The following is a 21,889-nucleotide window of genomic DNA, read 5'->3' on the forward strand; positions in this document are numbered from 1 at the left end:
CATATGGTGTCCAGGGCACAGCTGGGGGCTGAATGGGGTCTGTAACAAGTGGCAACGGTGAGAGATTTGTTTCTGGAAAGGTGAATTTAAAAAAAAAGTAGAAGCTCGAATTGCACAAGCATTTCGCTACACTCGCATTAACATCTGCTAACCATGTGTATGTGACAAATAAAATTTGATTTGGTTTTGATTTGATTTGTTTGGGCACAGACCTGTTCTGAGTCTGGTCTTCAATCTCACAGCATATCAGGGATTTTGAGTCCCTGCTGTAAGCAACGGAATTCATTTCTCTCTCTGCTCTTGCTGACACACACACAAACGCACTCGAGACTCACGTGTATGTAACAAACACACTGTTACACACATACACTTGACTCACGTGACTATGCAGGCAGACAAGCACACATACAGTGCCTTGTGAAAGTATTCGGCCCCCTTGAACTTTGCGACCTTTTGCCACATTTCAGGCTTCAAACATAAAGATATAAAACTGTATTATTTTGTGAAGAATCAACAACAAGTGGGACACAATCATGAAGTGGAACGACATTTATTGGATATTTCAAACTTTTTTAACAAATCAAAAACTGAAAAATTGGGCGTGCAAAATTATTCAGCCCCTTTACTTTCAGTGCAGCAAACTCTCTCCAGAAGTTCAGTGAGGATCTCTGAATGATCCAATGTTGACCTAAAATGACAAATGATGATAAATACAATCCACCTGTGTGTAATCAAGTCTCCGTATAAATGCACTTGCACTGTGATAGTCTCCGAGGTCCGTTAAAAGCGCAGAGAGCATCATGAAGAACAAGGAACACACCAGGCAGGTCCCAGATACTGTTGTGAAGAAGTTTAAAGCCGGATTTGGATACAAAAAGATTTCCCAAGCTGTAAACATCCCAAGGAGCACTGTGCAAGCGATAATATTGAAATGGAAGGAGTATCAGACCACTGCAAATCTACCAAGACCTGGCCGTCCCTCTAAACTTTCAGCTCATACAAGGAGAAGACTGATCAGAGATGCAGCCAAGAGGCCCATGATAACTCTGGATGAACTGCAGAGATCTACAGCTGAGGTGGGAGACTCTGTCCATAGGACAACAATCAGTCGTATATTGCACAAATCTGGCCTTTATGGAAGAGTGGCAAGAAGAAAGCCATTTCTTAAAGATATCCATAAAAAGTGTTGTTTAAAGTTTGCCACAAGCCACCTGGGAGACACACCAAACATGTGGAAGAAGGTGCTCTGGTCAGATGAAACCAAAATTGAACTTTTTGGCAACAATGCAAAATGTTATGTTTGGCGTAAAAGCAGCACAGTTCATCACCCTGACCACACCATCCCCACTGTCAAACATGGTGGTGGCAGCATCATGGTTTGGGCCTGCTTTTCTTCAGCAGGGACAGGGAAGATGGTTAAAATTGATGGGAAGATGGAGCCAAATACAGGACCATTCTGGAAGAAAACCTGATGGAGTCTGCAAAAGACCTGAGACTGGGACGGAGATTTGTCTTCCAACAAGACAATGATCCAAAACATAAAGCAAAATCCACAATGGAATAGTTCAAAAATAAACATATCCAGGTGTTAGAATGGCCAAGTCAAAGTCCAGACCTGAATCCAATCAAGAATCTGTGGAAATAACTGAAAACTGCTGTTCACAAATGCTCTCCATCCAACCTCACTGAGCTCGAGCTGTTTTGCAAGGAGGAATAGGAAAAAAATTCAGTCTCTCGATGTGCAAAACTGATAGAGACATACCCCAAGCGACTTACAGCTGTAATCGCAGCAAAAGGTGGCGCTACAAAGTATTAACTTAAGGGGGCAGAATAATTTTGCACGGCCAATTTTTCAGTTTTTGATTTGTTAAAAAAGTTTGAAATATCGTTCCACTTCATGATTGTGTCCCACTTGTTGTTGATTCTTCACAAAAAAATACAGTTTTATATCTTTATGTTTGAAGCCTGAAATGTGGCAAAAGGTCGCAAAGTTCAAGGGGGCCGAATACTTTCGCAAGGCACTGTACACAGACAATAACACAAACATGTGGAACTTGCCAGCCCAGGGCATGCCACACCACTTGGCACCCACGGGAAGTAAAGAGAAGGGAAGGATCTATTCTGGGAGAGAGAATCCCCATCACTTCCTCACATCTCTCCCCCTTTACCCTCTCTCCTAACCTTGCTTCTTTCTGTCTTTCACAGGCTCCCTGAGGCAGGTCATTCTCAATTATTTCTCTCTTCCTCTTTCCCTGGGGAACTTCCCATTTAGTATCTCACTATAACCTTACCTCACTCTCTCTCGTCATTGCCTTGCCACCCACTCCAAGCCTCCCCCTGCACTATTTCTATCCACAGAACAAGAGATCAGAAACACTATCTGACTGATACCTCACATCTGATACTCACTGACAGTATTGGTGTTAAGATGACACTGTAAAACGACCCTTGTTTATGGTAAATGTACCTATAAAGCCCATGTGCCTATTAAGTCCACTTCCGTCTGGATTCAAACACAAAATAAATAAATGTAATGTTGCAACCAGTGAATCTGGTTGTTATATCCATAACAGTTTTTATTCTAAGCCAATCAAAATGTTTTTTATTATTCAGTTGACAGTTGTGTAAGTTCAAAGCTGCAAAACAAACATTGGTGTTGAGGCGACCCTCAGATAAACACATTTTCAATATTTTTAGTACCTTCTCAGATAAGTGATCATGCTTTATGTAAAATGACAAGACAAATGTGCTGATATATGCACACAATAGCATATTACTATTTCTTGCCATTTTAAAAGATGGATTTGTCATGCTAGCAGTCATGCCTGCTTGTCACAGTCAAACAGTAGCAACATAACTTGGTGAACAACAAGATAGATAACAGGCATTCACAGCTTACATTTTTGAATTTCTTATTTTACTGTTAAATGAGCCTTGCATTGTTTTAGATAAGTCAAATTAATAAATGGCATTTTTGTTCCTGTTCCCAAGAAAGCTAACGTAACTGAGCTAAACAACTATCATCCCGTAGCACTCACTTCCGTCATCATGAAGTGCTTTGAGAGACTAGTTAAGGACCATATCACCTCCACCCTACCTGACACCCTAGACCCACTCCAATTTGCTTCCCACCCCAATAGGTCCACAGACAATGCAATCACAAGCACACTGCCCTATCCCTTCTGGACAAGAGGAATACCTATGTAAGAAGGTTGTTCATCGATTACAGCTCAGTATTTAACACCATAGTACCCTCCAAACTTGTCATTAAGCCCTGGGGTCTCAACCCTGCCCTGTGCAACTGGGTCCTGGACTTTGACGGGACGCCCCCAGGTGGTGAGGGTAGGAAACAACATCTCCACCCCGCTCATCCTCAACACTGGGGCCCCACAAGGGTGCATTCTTCGCCCTCTCCTGTACTCCCTGTTCACCCATGACTGCGTGGCCATTCACGCCTCCAACTCAATCATCAAGTTTGCAGACGACACTACAGTGTGGTAGGCTTGATTACCAACAATGACGAGACGGCCTATGGGGAGGAGGTGAGGGCCCTCGAAGTGTGGTGTCAGGAAAATAACTTCACACTCAACGTCAACAAAACAAAGGAGATGATCGTGGACTTCAGGAAACAGCAGAGGGAGCACCTCCCTATCCACATTGATGGGACAGTCTTGGAGCAGGTGGAGCACCTACACCACCCGATGTCACGGGAAGGCCAAAAAGATCAAAGACAACAACCACCCGAGCCACTGCCTGTTCACCCCGCTATCATCCAGAAGGCGAGGTCAGTACAGGTGCATCAACCTGGGACCGAGAGACTGAAAAACAACTTCTATCTCAAGGCCAGACTGTTAAACAGACACCACTAACATTGATTGGCTGCTGCCAACATACAGACTCATCTCTAGCCACATTAGTTATAAAAAAAATGTAATAAATGTATGACTAGTAATTTTAAACAATGCCACTTCATATAATGTTAACATACCCTACATTACTCATCTCATATGTATATACTGTACACTATACCATCTACTACTTGCCTATGCTGTTTGGCCATAGCTCATCCATATATTTATATGTACATATTCTTATTCATTCCTTTACACTTGTGTGTATAAGGTAGTTGTGAAATTGTTAGATTACTTGTTAGATATTACTGCATGGTCGGAACTAGAAGCACAAGCATTTCACTCGCATTAACATCTGCTAACCATGTGTATGTGGCCAATAACATTTGATTTATCTCAGGTGGGCTTATAGGGTGAAGTAGCACAAAAAGCACTCCCTCTATATAGAATGGAATTGGAAATAAATAAAGTGGTCAATATGATTAATACTACCTTTGTATAATGTTGGAGTCTATAGTGAATATTTATACCCCAAAACCATTGGTTTCCAAATATTGTATGAGTAGATTTTGCTCAAATTTGCTCAAATATTGTTATGCCTTATTAATAAATGCTGTAAATAAAGTCATACAACTTCACAAGATTAAGCTTTCATTTTATCTCCACTCTTCTTACAAAAATTTGTAAGTCGCTCTGGATAAGAGCGTCTGCTAAATGACTTAAATGTAATGTAAAAATTTGGGCAGTATATGTTAGAAAAGTCTAAACTTAGATTTTGGTGACAAACTGGCATAGATAACAGTACCCTTCAGTTCAGACCTACACCGATCCAAATACAAGCCCACATCTTTCCATGTCTTCATGACCACTGAAAGTAACAGACACAGTTACAACTTCCACCATGTAACCTTCACCAACAAGATCCCTCTGGATCTGCAGCGTTCATATAGGAAGTAGGGCTATTTATTCGAATATTGGGACAAAGCCCAACTCTGGAGAGCGAGAGAAAAACAGAGTGCAGAGAGAAGATAGAACGCAGAGAGAGAAAAGAAGCGGGAGGTGGGCCAACTGCTGGCCAACTTGGGCTAATCCCAGTGTGCTCATATGTCATTAGGTCTAATAAATATGTCTGCTGACTGCCACTGTCCCCAAAGGGCCTCAGACCTGGCACAGTACCGCCCACACCTGCTGTGCACACACATCAACCTACAAGTCTCCCTTATAAACTCGCAGGCGCACACAGCAGCCTAACCCTTGGCATGGCCTTTGGAACACGTCTATTTGCAAAGCACGCGGTAATGATCCAGTGAGCTCATCATTTGGACGTGAGCTTAACCATTACATAATACAACCAGGGAGTTTCAGACAAACAGACACGAGGAATGACCAATGAACAGCTTATTACAGTTCATCAAATGCATCAATAAGAAAGGAGCAGGAAGAGGACGTATCAAAAGCTTGACAGAAGTCCTGTCACCATACAGAATCAAACCCAAAGCTGGCTAGACCATAAACTAGTGAATTATAAAATTGAGGGCCAGGCTCCATCTAAAACACAAATCAGATCAGTTTTTACCCTCTCCACTGGGTGTCTTCTAACCCCACCCACCTTCTTTGAGGCTGTGATAGGCATGTCTCTCATAATCCATCAAGTCCTGCTTGTCCAGCTCTTCCCCCATTGGAGGAGAGTCCAAGGGGGTGAGATCAAAGGACAGGAAGTGGTTGGTGTCCAGCATGATCATTTAGACTTGCTATTAATTATCTTTGTAAAAAAATTGTTTTTCATATAGCGGTGTCGTCATTCAAGTCTTGAATAGATGCTGATATAGCGGTGGCCAAAGCTATGGAGTGGGAGGCAGTCGATGGGTCTCTAAAAAGAGGTCTCGCCTGCAATAGACGACATCCAAGAACGTATTGGTTTTCCTCTCACTAAGGTCGAGGCAGGGAGAAGATGTTAGTCTTATTCATTGCGTGTCCAGATGACTTCTGACTGTGCTTGTCAAAGGTTGATTAAGAAAATGTAGCTTGAAATTCCTTTCAAAAGAGGGGATGTGATTTGACTCAAGAAAACTTGCCGTCTTCTGTCTTCCTGGTCAGAAAATCTATTTTCTTCTCTTTCTCTCTGTCCTTCCCTCGTTTTCTCTTGACGTGACAGTCAGATAGGAACGATAGAGCTGCTCTACTAAGGTGTCCAATGAGATGGTGGAAATCCACAGGGTAAAGCCAAAGATGAAAAAGAGAGAGGGAGGAGAGAAAAAGGAGGGCAGCAGCAGGGACGAGAGCCCAGAGAGAGTGAGAGACTGCTCTGGTTGGAGCTCCACACACACACACACACACACACACACACACACACACACACACACACACACACACACAGGGGTTGGTGATAGAGTTCTCCTGCTCAGCTGTTGCCATTCATTCATGTCTCTGCCCACATACCTTCCTCCTCCACAGCTCAACCTACAGACCCAGCCTCCCCCCAGAGAAAAGGGATTTGCTGATAAACAACAAAAAACATTTAACTCCACACATGTTATACTGATGACATACTTGAGACAAATTTAAAGAAAAAAAATGGTAATTGTGTCAACGGTTTTGATAAGTCATCATTCATGGTTAAATGCAAGAAACGTTATCAGTGACGGCAATAACAATGACCTCGAAGTACAACCGGTTTTAGATTTCTCTCAGTACTGTACTTGTTATTCTTTGATGGAACATATTGATACACTGACTATCTATGGCTCTTCAGGAGATTTGCAACCTTTATCTAGAAGAACAATTGCAATGAAATACATCATGCAACTCCTCTAGTGAGCCGCGGCAGGCAACTCCTCTAGTGAGCCGCGGCAGGCAACTCCTCTAGTGAGCCGCGGCAGGCAACTCCTCTAGTGAGCCGCGGCAGGCAACTCCTCTAGTGAGCCGCGGCAGGCAACTCCTCTAGTGAGCCGCGGCAGGCAACTCCTCTAGTGAGCCGCGGCAGGCAACTCCTCTAGTGAGCTGCGGCAGGCAACTCCTACATCACATGCTGTAACACAGTGACAGAGATTATCACAGAATCTACCTTTCAATCTTGACAATGCAGGTTACAGTCAAAGCTACTGCATTTGGGGCGACACGTTCTGTTCACAACCTGAACGCATGCAAAGCTTTTCTGTCCTGTCTGTGGCTGCTCCAGAATGTTGTCGAGGTCCCCCCAACACCCCCCTACTCCCCCGCTCTCTGTGTTTTAAATAGTAGGGACAGCTGGCCATAGGGGGCTATATTCAGCTCAGTATCACCTGTGTGGCTGCTGGGTAGAGTTACTTACAGACACCCACACACTAACACACAATCATTTCAACTTCCACGGCCGGGGGGTTTATCCAGCATGTACCCATAGGTTCGCCCCTCGCTGACTAACAGTTCTCATTGAAATACATGGACAGACTTGGATTCATTTTTAGGCTGCTGACATCTTTGTGTGTAGGTCTTATGATCAGGCCACGGTGGACAGACTGTCCATAGAGAACAGAGCACCACCTTGACCAAACACACTTCACAGGAAGCAGTGTGAAAATGGGACCCAAGTCCACCGAGCTTCACAGTATGGAAGAGATAATTTTTTAAAATATAAATTAATTATTAAATAATTAAATAATATATTTATTTAACCAGGCAAGTCATTTAAGAACAAATTCGTATTTACAATGATGGCCTACCTTCGAGAGATAGTGTCTTTGGAGGAGTCTGTCAGTCCTGAGTAATACATGATCTGTCCTGACTATCGTTATCACCATTATCACTGTACTGTTATTATCACAGCTATCTCCTCAGAGACAAAAGGTAGTGTTGTAGTAAAGGTTTATGGTTTTAGGAGCAGCCCAGCCAAATGTGTGGGTGGTGACAGCAGGGCTGTTGCCCAAGGTTTTATGGTACCTGGGTTTGAGGGTTAGGTTAGATTTTTAGGGTTAGATTGTCTGAGGCGTTCACAGTCATTCTGCCATCAACTTCCATTCAGTTCATTAGAAGCCAACTGAGGTATAGTCTTGAGAGTTGTAGTTTGAAGCCTCACACTAGGGCCGATTGAAGAGATTCCATAAGGCCTAGTGTTTCCTACCTTCCCCTACCATAATATTAGGCAGGGCGGGGACCCCCGCTAAGCCTGTGTGAGTGAGTGAGTGAGTGAGTGAGTGAGTGAGTGAGTGATATATATATATATATATATATATATATATATTAGCCATTATGAATGCGATATTATCCAACGCATTCAACTAAGGCAGGCAAAAAAAACAACAAAAAAAACATAACACCATTATCGCAAGTGAAACCCTTTTCCGTGTTGTTACAGCAGGATACAGTATTCTTATGGAGTTCTAATTCAATGCTCAGAGACATCCAGGGTATGGCAGTCTACCCAGGCACTGACTCCTCCACACGAAGGTCACCTTGCTGGGTCGCCCTGCCCCAATCCTGGAGAGAAGGCTGTAACGCCTGGGTAGACACACAGCCAGACTGATAACTTCCCACAACAGCCTCCTTTCCCTCCTTACACTTCTCTGTGTGTGTGTGTGTGTGTGTGTGTGTGTGTGTGTGTGTGTGTGTGTGTGTGTGTGTGTGTGTGTGTGTGTGTGTGTGTGTGTGTGTGTGTGTGTGTGCCAGCTCTAGTATGGGTGGGACTGTTAGAACCATGTCAGGCGGTATGGGCAAGTTAGCTGAAAACAAACTATAGGTCTCTCTGTTCACCCTTCACTAAACGGACTGGATCTCAAAAACCCTGTGGCTGCAGCACTGGAGACGATATCTACCAGGTGTATAGTATAAATCCAGTCCCATGTGAGCAACAACAACACACATCTTAAATTAGGGTAGTAAACCAACCACAGATCGGCCAAAGCACAGAGGCACGCCCAGTCCCATTGATTTCAGTCCTAACAGATGAGGGGGATTGTATGTGGTTAGGCAGGCCTGACAGACTCAAACAAAGACCCTGGCTGTGGGTTCATTCCCTGTTAGGGGGGTAAGGTGGTATTATATCTGAGGAAGTCTGTTCACCCGAGTGGTAACAGAAACAGTGGGCTATTTCACAAGGTAGGCAAAGTATGTAAATAGAAGGGTTTGATTGTGTGATAGTAAGCAGACATTAAAAAAGTGTCAACACTGTTTACTTCTCAACACAACAAGCCTCACTATTCAGCAGAGTGGGTAAGAGAGGAAAGGACACAGACAGCGGGGTAGACAGACACACAAGACACTCAGGCAGTGGGGTAGACAGACAGAGACAAACACTGAGGGGTAGACAAAGAAAGTCAGCAGGAAAAAAAAAGAGGGAGAAGGACATTTTGTTTAACGTTTATTGAACTAGGCAAGTCAGTTAAGAACAAATTCTTATTTACAATGATGGCCTACCCCGGCCAAACCCTAACGACGCTTGGCCAATTGTGCGCACTCCCAATCCCGGCCGGATGTGATACAGCCTGGAATCAAGAGAGGGAGGGAGGAAAGAAAAAGAAAGAAAGAAAGAAAGAAAGAAAGAAAGAAAGAAAGAAAGAAAGAAAGAAAGAAAGAAAGAAAGAAAAAGAAAGAAAAGGAAAGAAGAAAAAGAAGAAGAAAGGAAAGAAGAAAAAGAAGAAGGAAAGAAGAAACGAAAGAAAGAAAAAGAAAGAAAGAAAGAAAGAAAGAAAAGAAGAAAAGAAAGAAAAGGAAGAAAAGGAAAGAAGAAAAGAAAGAAAAGGAAAGAAGAAAAGAAAGAAAAGAAAGAAAGAAAGAAAAGAAAAGAAAAGAAAGAAAAGGAAAGAAGAAAAGAAAGAAAAGGAAAGAAGAAAAGGAAAGAAATGGGAAGAAAAGAAAGGAAATGGAAAGAAGAAAAGAAAAGGAAAGAAGAAAAGAAAGAAAAAGGTGAGGGAGCGAGGGTGTTCCTTTTCCAGGCACTACATTTCTGGATGAACATCTGAGATGACTTTACTCTGCACCCCATAACTCCCTAGTTCAATTCACAGAAAACAGATTCCATATCCTTCCCCTCACGGAAACAGTCCACCCCCTAAAGCACCAGCAGGCGTGCAGTCTGGAACATGGAACTTGTTCCATGTGGCATAGAAGAGACAAGAATAGTTTGATTCATTCAGAAAGAAAAGGAGGATTCGTGTGAAAAGAAAACTGCTGTGTCAAACAGAGAACAGCAAAGTGAGATTCATTTTGTGGTGGTTACTTCAAAATTTTGGATCAAATTACTCGACCGCAAGAGTTATTTATGTCTCTTTTAAGTAATGTCTTCCTCAAAATATACCCATCCCCTCTGTGGTTAAACAGATGGATTCTTCCTCACCTCCTTTCCTTGTAGCAGAGGCCCCTCTGTGTTGGTCCAGCAACAATGGGAAGACTTTACACACTGTGATTGATGTCAGTGGAGGCTGCTGAGGGGAGGATGGCTCATAATAATGGCTGAAACAGAGCGAACGGAATGGCATCCAACACAAGCCCGTTCTCCCCAACATATAAAGCTAAATTGACCTTAACCTATCAGTGCGATGGGGAAACAATCTAACTGATATACAGGAGACCTAACCTCATTCCTCCAATGTGTTCAGTGCACCAGACAAGGCAAAGTACCAACCTTACAGGCTCACTAACAATAGATCCCACTAACTGTATATCAAGCTAACTAGAAAATACAACACATAAGAGCCTACAATAATAAACCAGTAAGTTAAACTTGTGGCAAAGGCCAAGTTATCCTAAAGGTCTGTATCCAGTTACATCATCAGAACCAACCTGAAGTGCAAACAGGCGTGTCAGTCAGTTTTTAATGGTGAGAGATTGTGCACATTGATCATGTGAAAGCAGTGACAGACTAACTGATAAGATACAACTACTTTTTAGTAGAATGAAAGTCTACAGAGGACAGGCCCTAGCCTGGTACGGTTTACACCTCTTGGTTATCAGCACAATTAATTTCCTTCAGGATGATAACAAACCAATGTCCACAATGACCTCTTAGTCAGAGATTAATAAACTAGAACGTTTAGGACAGTGTTTACTATGAATCACTAGGTAAAGTCTATTCTATACAGACAGACACATCATTTGTGTAAAGACAATAGGAGCGTGAGAAATCAGAGTTTCCAAGTGAAAATAGACACTGCATTGTATGTGTGATATGTTTATAAATGTGTGAATATTTATGAATGTGTATGCTGAAAGTTGATCTACAGTACCAGTCAATGTGGGAAGTCCTTCAAGACTGTTGTAAAATCATTCCAGGTGAAGTTGGTTGAGAGAATGCCAACAGTTTTCAAAGCTGTCATCAAGGCAAAAAGGTGGCTACTTTGAAGAATCAAGTATAAAATATTTTGATTTGTTTAACACTTTCTTGGTTACTACATGATTCCATGTGTTCTTTCATCATTTTGATGTCTTCACTATTATTCCACAATGTAGAAAATAGTAAAAATAAAGAAAACGCCTGGAATGAGTACTGTATGTATGTGTACATTGTATTGTGTGTGTTTGTGCATCTTTCCACTGTATTCATAGCAGCTGTTGCAAAGAGCAACATGCTGCGGAGATTGTTCAGTTGTGCTCAGAGTTTTTATTACTGAATGACTATTGGATAACAAATAGAAGCTGTAATTACGTAACTGCACTGTGTGATGGTGATGGCACTGTGATATGTGCCATCAGTCAGAGCATGTGAGTTCCTGTCTATTTCTCAACAGTAACAAGCCTTGTGTTGGCTTGGTGTGTGCGTGCATGTGAGTATTTTGTAAGAGTATGTACAGTGTATTCGGAAAGTATTCAGGACCCTTCCCTTTTTCCACTTTGTTACGTTACAGCCTTGTTCTAAAATGGATGAAATATTTTTGTCCCCTTATCAATCTACACACAATACACCATAATGACAAAGCAAAAATGTGTAGTTTGTTTGAAATGTTATTTTTTTTAAAGAAAAAAAAAACAGAAATACCTTATTTATATAAGTATTCAGACTCTTTGAGACTCGATATTGAGCTGAGGTGCATCCTGTTTCCATTGATCATCCTTGAGATGTTTCTACAACTTGATTAGAGTCCACCTGTGTTAAATTAAATTGAGGATTGGACATGATTTGGAAAGGCACACACCTGTCTATATAAGGTCCCACAGTTGACAGTGAATGTCAGTGCAAAAACCAAGCTTTGAGGTTGAACAAATTGTCCATAGAGCTCCGAGGCAGGATTGTGTCGAGGCACAGATCTGGGGAAGGCTACCAAAAGATGTCTGCAGCATTGAAGGTCCAAGAACACATTGGCCTCCATTCTTAAATGGAAGAAGTTTGGAACCCCTAAGACTCTTCCTAGAGCTGGCCGCCCAGCCAAACTGAGCAATCGGGGGAGAAGGGGCTTGGTTAGGGAGGTGACTAAGAACCAGATGGTCACTCTGACAGAGCTCTAGAGGTCCTCTGTGGATATGGGCGAATCTTCCAGAAGGACAACCATCTCTGCAGCACTCCACCAATCAGGCCTTTATGGTAGAGTGGCCAGACGGAAGCAACTCCTCAGAAAAAGGCACAGCCCGCTTGGAATTTACCAAAAGGCACCTAAAGGAATCTCAGAACATGAGAAACAAGATTCTCTGGTCTGATGAAACCAAGATTGAACTCGTTGGCCTGAATGCCAAGCGTCACATCTGGAGGAAACCTGGAACCATCCCTACAGCGAAGCATGATGGTGGTAGGATCATGCTGTGAGGATTTTTCAGTGGCAGGATGAAGTCCTGAGCACTCTGGAGCAGGTTTTCAGACTTTGGTGAAGGTTCACACAGCCAAGACAACGCATTAGTGGCTTCGGGACAAGTCTCTGAATGTCCTTGAGTGGCCCAGCCAGAGCCCGGACTTGAACCTGATCGAACATCTCTGGAGAGACTTGAAAATAGATGTGCAGCGACACTCACCATCCAACCTGACAGAGCTTCAGAGGATCTGCAGAGAAGAATGGGAGAAACTCCCCAAATACAGTTGTGCCAAGATTGTAGCGTCATACCCAAGAAGACTAGAGGCTGTAATCGCTGCCAAAGGAGCTTCAACAAAGTACTGAGTAAAGGGTCTGAATACATGTTCTCCTTTTTTCCTCCCCTAAAAACCTGTTTTAGCTTCGTCATTATGGGGTATTGTATGTAGATTGATGAGGGGAAAAAACTATTTAATCAATTTTAGAATAAGGCTGTAACGTAACGAAATGTGGAAAAAGGGAAGGGGTCTGAATACTTCCCGAATGCACTGTATATGTGTTTTGACTGCATTGTATTTATGTAAATGAGCCAGTAACAGAGAGCCAAAAATATAATCGCTACAAGGACGGAGAGATCGAGACAAACAGAGGGAAAAGGGGGAGGGAAGAGGGAAAAGAGGGGGGCAAATAGAAGTGTGTGTACTGCTGTAACTGAGTGAATGTCACAGACAGCTGTGTGTCTCGCCCACATTAGCTAAGCAGGGACAGGGAGGCCCCTTTAGCCCCTTTTTCCTCTCCCCCTTCCTCAACCTTTTCCTGCTCTCCTGTCCCCGTTTTGTTCCCCTCTCTCTCTCTCTCTCTCTCTCTCTCTCTCTCTCTACCTTCTCCTCCTTTCCCCTCTCACTCTGCTCAGGGCCAGTGAGAGCGTGCTGGAGCCTCTACAGTATGCTGGGCTGGCTGGCTGCTGGCACTCTTCCCTCCCTGTTACATAAACTCAACCACACAGCTCCTCTACAGCCTACCACTGCTGCTAGAAAGCGCCACAGCTTACAAACCGCCTCCGCTCACACTGTACCCACACTAAGGGCAGCAGGAGAGGGGGACAGAATATGGGAGTGGGACATCTAGGGTACTTTCCAAGTTTCCATACAATGTGTGGTTTTGTGTACAATTACGTAATTATTTATGTAGCCGGAATGCTACTAATAAAAACGTAACTTTTTCCCATGTAAAGGAATATTCTAAAATCGGCAGGCAGGCTAAGGATCTATATTCTTCAAATAAATGTTGTACCTCTAACCATGACAAATCACTAGGTTTGTACTGCATGGGGAGAAGAGGTGTTGATTTGACAGAATCCCCAATTGGCTCCAGGCTCTCCGTCATTGCTCTAGTAGTCTAGTTTAGACGAATCAGAGCCACACCTTTAGCCATGCATTAACATAACCCACCTTGCTTTGTTGCCAGGTGTGGGGGTTGGTGGTGGTCTGGGAAGTAGCAGAGGTGAACAGTCTCAAGTCTCTCCTATTCCTTACTGACAGACAGATAGACATGACTGATGACCAGCCCTGCCAACACTGGAGCCAGCCTGTTTAACATGACAAGCACTCAGCTGGGCTGGGCTCCACAACACAACACCCAGGACAACCACAGCAAGTCAATCAACCTCTCTGGGGGTTGCAGGTCTAGCGCTGTGCTTTGCTACAAACAGCTGATCTGAGAGCAACTCTTCCAATCCCCCCAAAAAGCTGAGAAAACAGGACAGTGTCCCAAATCTCTCCTGATGGAGTGGGAGTCATAACAGCCAAGCCAGCTGCTTTCAATGAGGCGCTGTCGTCTCAGAGAGAACAGTCAAAGTCATCACCCCCACCGACCTTCCACCCTCCAGCCCAGCTCACCCCACCCCAGCCTTCCCTGTTGCAGGAATACCCTCCAGGGCACCCCAGCCTTCCCATATCTGCCACTGAGTCAAGAATTTAAAAAATACAAAAAAGAGCCACTACTTTTACAGCGTGATCTTTCAACGGAGGGAGACCGTTGTTAGGTAACTTGCACACATGACAGAGTTTCATTAATTTATTCACAGCCCTTTAATTCCCACAGAAACAGAAATAAATGTAATGAATATACATCATAATAATCGTATAATAGCTTCAGAATATGTTTTAAAACCATGCTAATGCTGGCGGGCTGGGAATGACAGAATGATTACTTATTTTTCTTTGTTCAATTGGCCTTGAGATTAAAGAGCGGCTGTGAAACTTGAACACAGAGCAATAAGTACTTCACAAGGCGGAGAGCCTGGCCATTGAACAATAACACTCTTTTAAAGTTACACTGCCGCTATGACATTACACACACACGCACACTTGACCTACTGGTACAGATATACTGACAGCTGAGCGACAACACCCACAGCTGAAATAAACAAATACTCCGCAAAAAGACACTTTACCTGAGTGTATGGCCATATCCCAATTCACTAGAAGGATAAAGTACAACCTTCCTCCAAGTTTAGCGATCCATTCTCATAAGAGAACAGCAGGAGAGGCTACTGGCAGAGTTGCGTTTCCAAGACCAAAAAAGTTTTCCACGGCAGTCCCGGCACCCCTCCCTGTAGAATAAATTCTCCACGAGAACTACAAACAACACGGTGTGTTTGTGAGTGTGTGTGTGTAGCCCACTTCTTCTAACACTGGCTGCAGTCAATCCCTGCCTGTTGTACCTGTCTGCGAGTGTGTGCACGCCCTGACAGAAAGGGTGTGTGTTTGAGGCAGTCAGTTTTTCTTCTTCTTCCTCATTGCTCCTTGGATTCCATCCAAGTCCAGGCCCAAGTTCCTAACCTCTCTGGGGCGACACCTACTTTTTCCCCGCGAGGTGCCATTTTTTTTCTCTTTAGAAAGGCAGGCAAGCTGCAGGCAGAATGTCACTGCTGTTGTTGCTCGGGCAGAATAAGTATAAATCCAGGAGAAAACATGGGGGAAACACTGGTGCCTGCCGATCTGCATTCCAGATCACCCTTTGGCCTCAAATATTATCACTACTGCCCTCCATTCTCTCGCTCTTCCTGTTTTCCTCTGTCTGCATCGTTCCTTCCTTCTCTATATCCTACAGAATTATGCAATTCCGTCTTTCGGATGACTCCCCCCTTTTCATCCCCCACTCTCTTCCTCCAATATTTCTACATCCCCCTCTATTGAAAACCGCCTTACACCTCCAAGTTGTAAATGACCTCAAAAAGGCATTATTGCACCATGTTCTCATACTCTCTCCACAAAGTTCTAGTGGATTAGAAAACGTCGCTATCGCCCTTCTCACTCAGGGCCACGTTATCATAAAGAAAAGGGCTAATGTTAATCAACATTTTCACTTTTTTCCCCCTATCTTGCCTCCTTTCTCTGACAAATAGGCCTGCCTACACACACACACACACACACACACGTTGAACGCTGACCCCCCGACTCAACCCTGACATGAAAGCCTGTAAATATTCACTTGAAAAACCTTCAGCAGCCATCCTCTCTAAAGCAAGGTACTGTGGAATGAGAGATTGCATAACTCTACCATGGAAGAAGACAGAGAGAGTACCAACCTATTTCCCATTTAGTGCACTGCTTGGGCTACTTATCGGTCCTAGTCAAAAAAAGAGTGCACTGTGAATATAGTGCCATTTGGGACACAACCCATAGCTACCATGCAGAGGCCATTAAGATGGTTGTAGACTAGATAGATGTAATGGACTGATAGCCTTGCTAACATTCTTGTGTCTCGCTTACACCATGTTGTGTCAGATAAGAGACTGGGAAGGTCCTGCTACAACATGTCTGCTACTGGCAGCCAGCCTGTATGAAGCGTTAGTAGCCATGGTAGGCAGTGTTTAAAACGAGGAGTGGTGCCCTTGGGCTGGGGGAGTGAGTGGGGAGTGGGGGTTAAACACTAAAACTCAACCTTTTATCCTTGTAATTCCCTTTGCAGGGAGGGTCTATTCATCCTGGCCCGAACTGAGACTCCCATCTGGCTCTTAAGCAAATCTTGTTAAGCAAACTCGCTGCACCTTCAGTTTCACTCTCCGTACATTAAGCTGATCATGTCTCATTGAGATGCAATCTAGGCATATTTTAGAAGAAGGACCTGTTCAAGATAACAGCAGTTCCACATAAATACATCAACTCCATTATCATGAACAGTATTACTGTTTCAGCATCAGCAATGTTCCTTCACTCCCCCCTCCTCTATGACATTCTACATCTCCTTCACCCTCATCTGACCCCCTAATCGACATCTCTCTGAACCCTCTCCTGTGGAGACCTAAACTGACCACTGTATATGGCTGGGAGAGCTGTACAGACCTCATACCGAACTCCTGCTTTTCATGCTAGTGATGCACCGGTATGACATTTTTGACTGATATCTGATATTTTCCTTGCCAAAAAAAGACGATACCGATATTTACAATTTGAGCGGCCTTTTAAGCATTCTAGTACAGTTAAATTGTTAACACACACACACGGACGCAGCGGTCTAAGGCACTGCATCTCAGTGTAAGAGGCGTAACAACAGTCCCTGGTTCGAATCCAGGCTGTATCACATCCAGCCGTGATTGAGAGTCCCATGGGGCGGCGTACAATTGGCCCAGGGTCGTCCAGGCCGTCATTGTAAATAAGAATTTGTTCTTAACTTACTTCCCTAGTTAAAGAAAAGGTTACCCACACCACAATGACCAAAAAGTTATTTTGTTGGCATTTACGCATGTCCCCATTTCCAGTAAAACATAATCAAAACCCATTTCTTTTACTAACTTGCTGTGCTGTTTCGTTGTTCATTTGTTCAGTCGTTTCATTCCCAACCAGGATTTCTATGGAATGCTATTTGTGTCTTTGCGTGTCAAAAAAACCCACTATTTGACGTGTTAAATAAGCTTGTTGACCAATCAGGACCTGCATATGACTGCACGTCACATAATAATTTAACGCGTTCATAACTTTTTTACATAGTTATTACACATTGATTACACTATCACTCGTATTTCCTATGTCACAATGATTCATCGATAAGTATGCTATGATGCTGGTAAAGTTGTCTCGCGCACCTACAGTGCTGGTCATAAAAAAAAGCTAGCTAGCTCATGGATGTAAACAATGTTCTTCCCCAAAAACGCAGCAAAACAACAATCTGTTTCAGTAGCTATAGTTAGCTAGCTAACTATACAGCTAGGTGTCATCTAAAATAACCCTCATTAATATGACAGTTCTTATTTGATTAATGGTGGTCGGACCCATCTATGTGAAGCTAGCCACAATAAGGATTAGCCACAATAGTAGAATGCATCACTGTCAATGACATACTTTTATTTTGAAGGCAAACCGCAAAAATCGACTATTATGCTAATCCTTATTGTGGCTAGCTTCACAACACATAACCCGGTCCGGTCAAGCCTCACTAGCCAGATGAAGCTAGCTGGCTGCTTATAACGTTAGCTTTGGGCAACAGGATTAAGTAGCTGGCTAGCTATTTATTCTAATGAAGTTCAATTTCAATATGTGAACAACAAGTGGCTACCTAGCTAATACTTACTCACAAGGACTCCTAAATAATTGCTAAGAATAATGAAAATGACTGCAAATCCCTACTGGTCATTGTTTTCAGGCTGGTTGTATTGGTGCTAGCTAGGTACCAAGCTAAAGCTAGCTACCCCAGAAGTTGTGGTCGAAGAAATAATGCTTTATTACCAACGCGGTATTGTAAACACATCGTGTCCGGGGTTTGCTTGTTTGCAGACTTTTTTCGACAGCTTTGACAGAGCTACTATATCTTTTTTTACACGCAAAGATCCAAACGGCATTCCATAGTATGTACAGTGCCTTGCGAAAGTATTCGGCCCCCTTGAACTTTGCGACCTTTTGCCACATTTCAGGCTTCAAACATAAAGATATAAAACTGTATTTTTTTGTGAAGAATCAACAACAAGTGGGACACAATCATGAAGTGGAACAACATTTATTGGATATTTCAAACTTTTTTACAAATCAAAAACTGAAAAATTGGGCGTGCAAGATTATTCAGCCCCTTTACTTTCAGTGCAGCAAACTCTCTCCAGAAGTTCAGTGAGGATCTCTGAATGATCCAATGTTGACCTAAATGACTAATGAAGATAAATACAATCCACCTGTGTGTAATCAAGTCTCCGTATAAATGCACCTGCACTGTGATAGTCTCAGAGGTCCGTTAAAAGCGCAGAGAGCATCATGAAGAACAAGGAACACACCAGGCAGGTCCCAGATACTGTTGTGAAGAAGTTTAAAGCCGGATTTGGATACAAAAAGATTTCCCAAGTTTTAAACATCCCAAGGAGCACTGTGCAAGCGATAATATTGAAATGGAAGGAGTATCAGACCACTGCAAATCTACCAAGACCTGGCCGTCCCTCTAAACTTTCAGCTCATACAAGGAGAAGACTGATCAGAGATGCAGCCAAGAGGCCCATGATCACTCTGGATGAACTGCAGAGATCTACAGCTGAGGTGGGAGACTCTGTCCATAGGACAACAATCAGTCGTATATTGCACAAATCTGGCCTTTATGGAAGAGTGGCAAGAAGAAAGCCATTTCTTAAAGATATCCATAAAAAGTGTTGTTTAAAGTTTGCCACAAGCCACCAGGGATACACACCAAACATGTGGAAGAAGGTGCTCTGGTCAGATGAAACCAAAATTGAACTTTTTGGCAACAATGCAAAACGTTATGTTTGGCGTAAAAGCAGCACAGTTCATCACCCTGAACACACCATACCCACTGTCAAACATGGTGGTGGCAGCATCATGGTTTGGGCCTGCTTTTCTTCAGCAGGGACAGGGAAGATGGTTAAAATTGATGGGAAGATGGATGGAGCCAAATACAGGACCATTCTGGAAGAAAACCTGATGGAGTCTGCAAAAGACCTGAGACTGGGACGGAGATTTGTCTTCCAACAAGACAATGATCCAAAACATAAAGCAAAATCCACAATGGAATGGTTCAAAAATAAACATATCCAGGTGTTAGAATGGCCAAGTCAAAGTCCAGACCTGAATCCAATCGAGAATCTGTGGAAAGAACTGAAAACTGCTGTTCACAAATGCTCTCCATCCAACCTCACTGAGCTCAAGCTGTTTTGCAAGGAGGAATGGGAAAAAAATTCAGTCTCTCGATGTGCAAAACTGATAGAGACATACCCCAAGCGACTTACAGCTGTAATCGCAGCAAAAGGTGGCGCTACAAAGTATTAACTTAAGGGGGCTGAATAATTTTGCACGCCCAATTTTTCAGTTTTTGATTTGTTAAAAAAGTTTGAAATATCCAATAAATGTCGTTCCACTTCATGATTGTGTCCCACTTGTTGATTCTTCACCCAAAAAAATACAGTTTTATATCTTTATGTTTGAAACCTGAAATGTGGCAAAAGGTCGCAAAGTTCAAGGGGGCCGAATACTTTCGCAAGGCACTGTATGTCACGATGCTAATAGCAGTGAAGCTATCACTGTGTAACTCCAGTAGGGCAACATTTGAAAAATAGCGCACTTGGTAGTATGTACCAGTGCTCGACCAGTCGGTGAAAGCCAACATCACCCACGACAGAGAACGGTTGATTGTCAAGGGCAATGAATTTCATTTTCTTGGCTTTAATGGATTTCGCCTTTGAGTTGTCTCGCTGAAAATTTCTTACCCTTTCAAATGACTGCTCGACTTGACTGCTCGAGCCACACAGCAGACATTGTGTGGGCTAGGTTGAGAATGATGTGTTGCACATGTAGCGCAAAATTTTACGTGGCATCATTACATCATGTACCTACTTTATATCGGCCGATACTGATGTTGGCATTTTTATCTAATATCGTCCGATTCCGATTTGTTCACCGATATATCGTGCATCCCTAATTTCAGCATTTTTAAAAATATATATAGATTTGCAAACATTTCTAAAAAACAGTTTTTGCTTTGTCATTATAGATTGATGAGGGGGGAAAAAAACAACTTAATCCATTTTAGAATAGGGGTATAACGTAACAACGTGGAAAAAGTCAAGGTGTCTGAATACTTTCCAAATGCTCTGTCGGTGAACTATTCTACCCTGGGGTTGTCTGATATTGTTTTAATAACAACATTACATGTCAAAAACAGTAGCACTGGAAAGTTATCACATCCGGAGTGATAAAGCATAGGCTTTGAATTACTTTGCTAGCAGCTACAGTAGGCTACACACTGTTGAGTTGAGCGACACGGTGGTGTGCATTATAGACCGTTTAATTTCTCTCATCTGAAAATTGGAGTATTAGCAACAATCATGCATGTTAGTTCAGTGCACACAGCGTAACAGAAAATACAATATTCAAGATTTTATTTATTTTACCTTGATACGGTATGGTATGTCTAATTGTTGATGAAAGAGGAGGATCATACGGGGGATCCTCGACACCAACTCACCGTTCTTCCTGTCTCGCACAGGCATGTCGTTGGAGACGGGCTGCAGAGTTAACTCCTGAAGCTCATTGGTCACCGCTTCGCTCTGTGGGCTGGAGGCGGAGCCGGGTGCCACGGCAACCACCATGATGCCAGGACTTAGCTCCGCCCCACCCTGTGGCTCCAACGTCGCCAGGGTGACAGAGATACCTGTGAGGTATACAATTATTTTAAAAAAGAAAAGAAAAACAATGTCAGTCTGGTTTGCAAATTGTCGCATGCAGAAAATATGGTTTCAACAGGGGCGGGGAACTCCGGTCCAAGAGAAATGGTGCATAGGCTTTTAATCCACCCCTGCAATAACACACTTGATTCTAGGCTTGGGCAGTATACCGGCGTATTTGGAAATTGCCACGGAATGTTTTTTCAATACAGTCAATACCATTGAAACTATTTCTTTGAAGTTTTAAAATACATTTTTTATTTGTAGCTACTTTTACAGAAAACACCTGCAGTCAACTTGCGCAATAAGTTAGTAGGTAAAGAAGAACGCGTTCTTCATTTTACCTGTCACAACTTTCATTATGAAGCTTAACGATAGTTCCCAGTCACATTGTGTTTGTTTACAAGCACACAACTACGAGACCGTAGCCTTGTGAGTCACTCACTGTTGTACAGCTCCCGCCAGGTGCAGTATAGAATTCACAACTAAATATTTGCCAGCTAGGTATCTTATAACTATTAAGTTAAATTTGCATTTGTTTAGCTAAGTTAGTAGCTAGTTAGCTATCTAGCAAAGTGGTTAACTTTTCCAAAATCAAGCTTTGCTTGGGTAAAAGCAGTGAATCCCCGCCTGGATCAAGAGCCTTGCTGTCTAATATCCGTTTTGTGCCAAATGGAGTAGCATTTTTG

At 42.9% G+C, this 21,889-nt stretch overlaps 1 pseudogene; it reads right to left on the reverse strand.

Moving 5' to 3' along the window:
• Positions 1 to 21,889, reverse strand: part of LOC135523716 (myocardin-related transcription factor A-like) — a 47,377-nt pseudogene that overhangs the window by 17,868 nt on the left and 7,620 nt on the right.

This window comes from Oncorhynchus masou, chromosome 31, assembly GCF_036934945.1.
Source record: "Oncorhynchus masou masou isolate Uvic2021 chromosome 31, UVic_Omas_1.1, whole genome shotgun sequence".
In the NCBI taxonomy this organism is placed as follows: domain Eukaryota; kingdom Metazoa; phylum Chordata; class Actinopteri; order Salmoniformes; family Salmonidae; genus Oncorhynchus; species Oncorhynchus masou.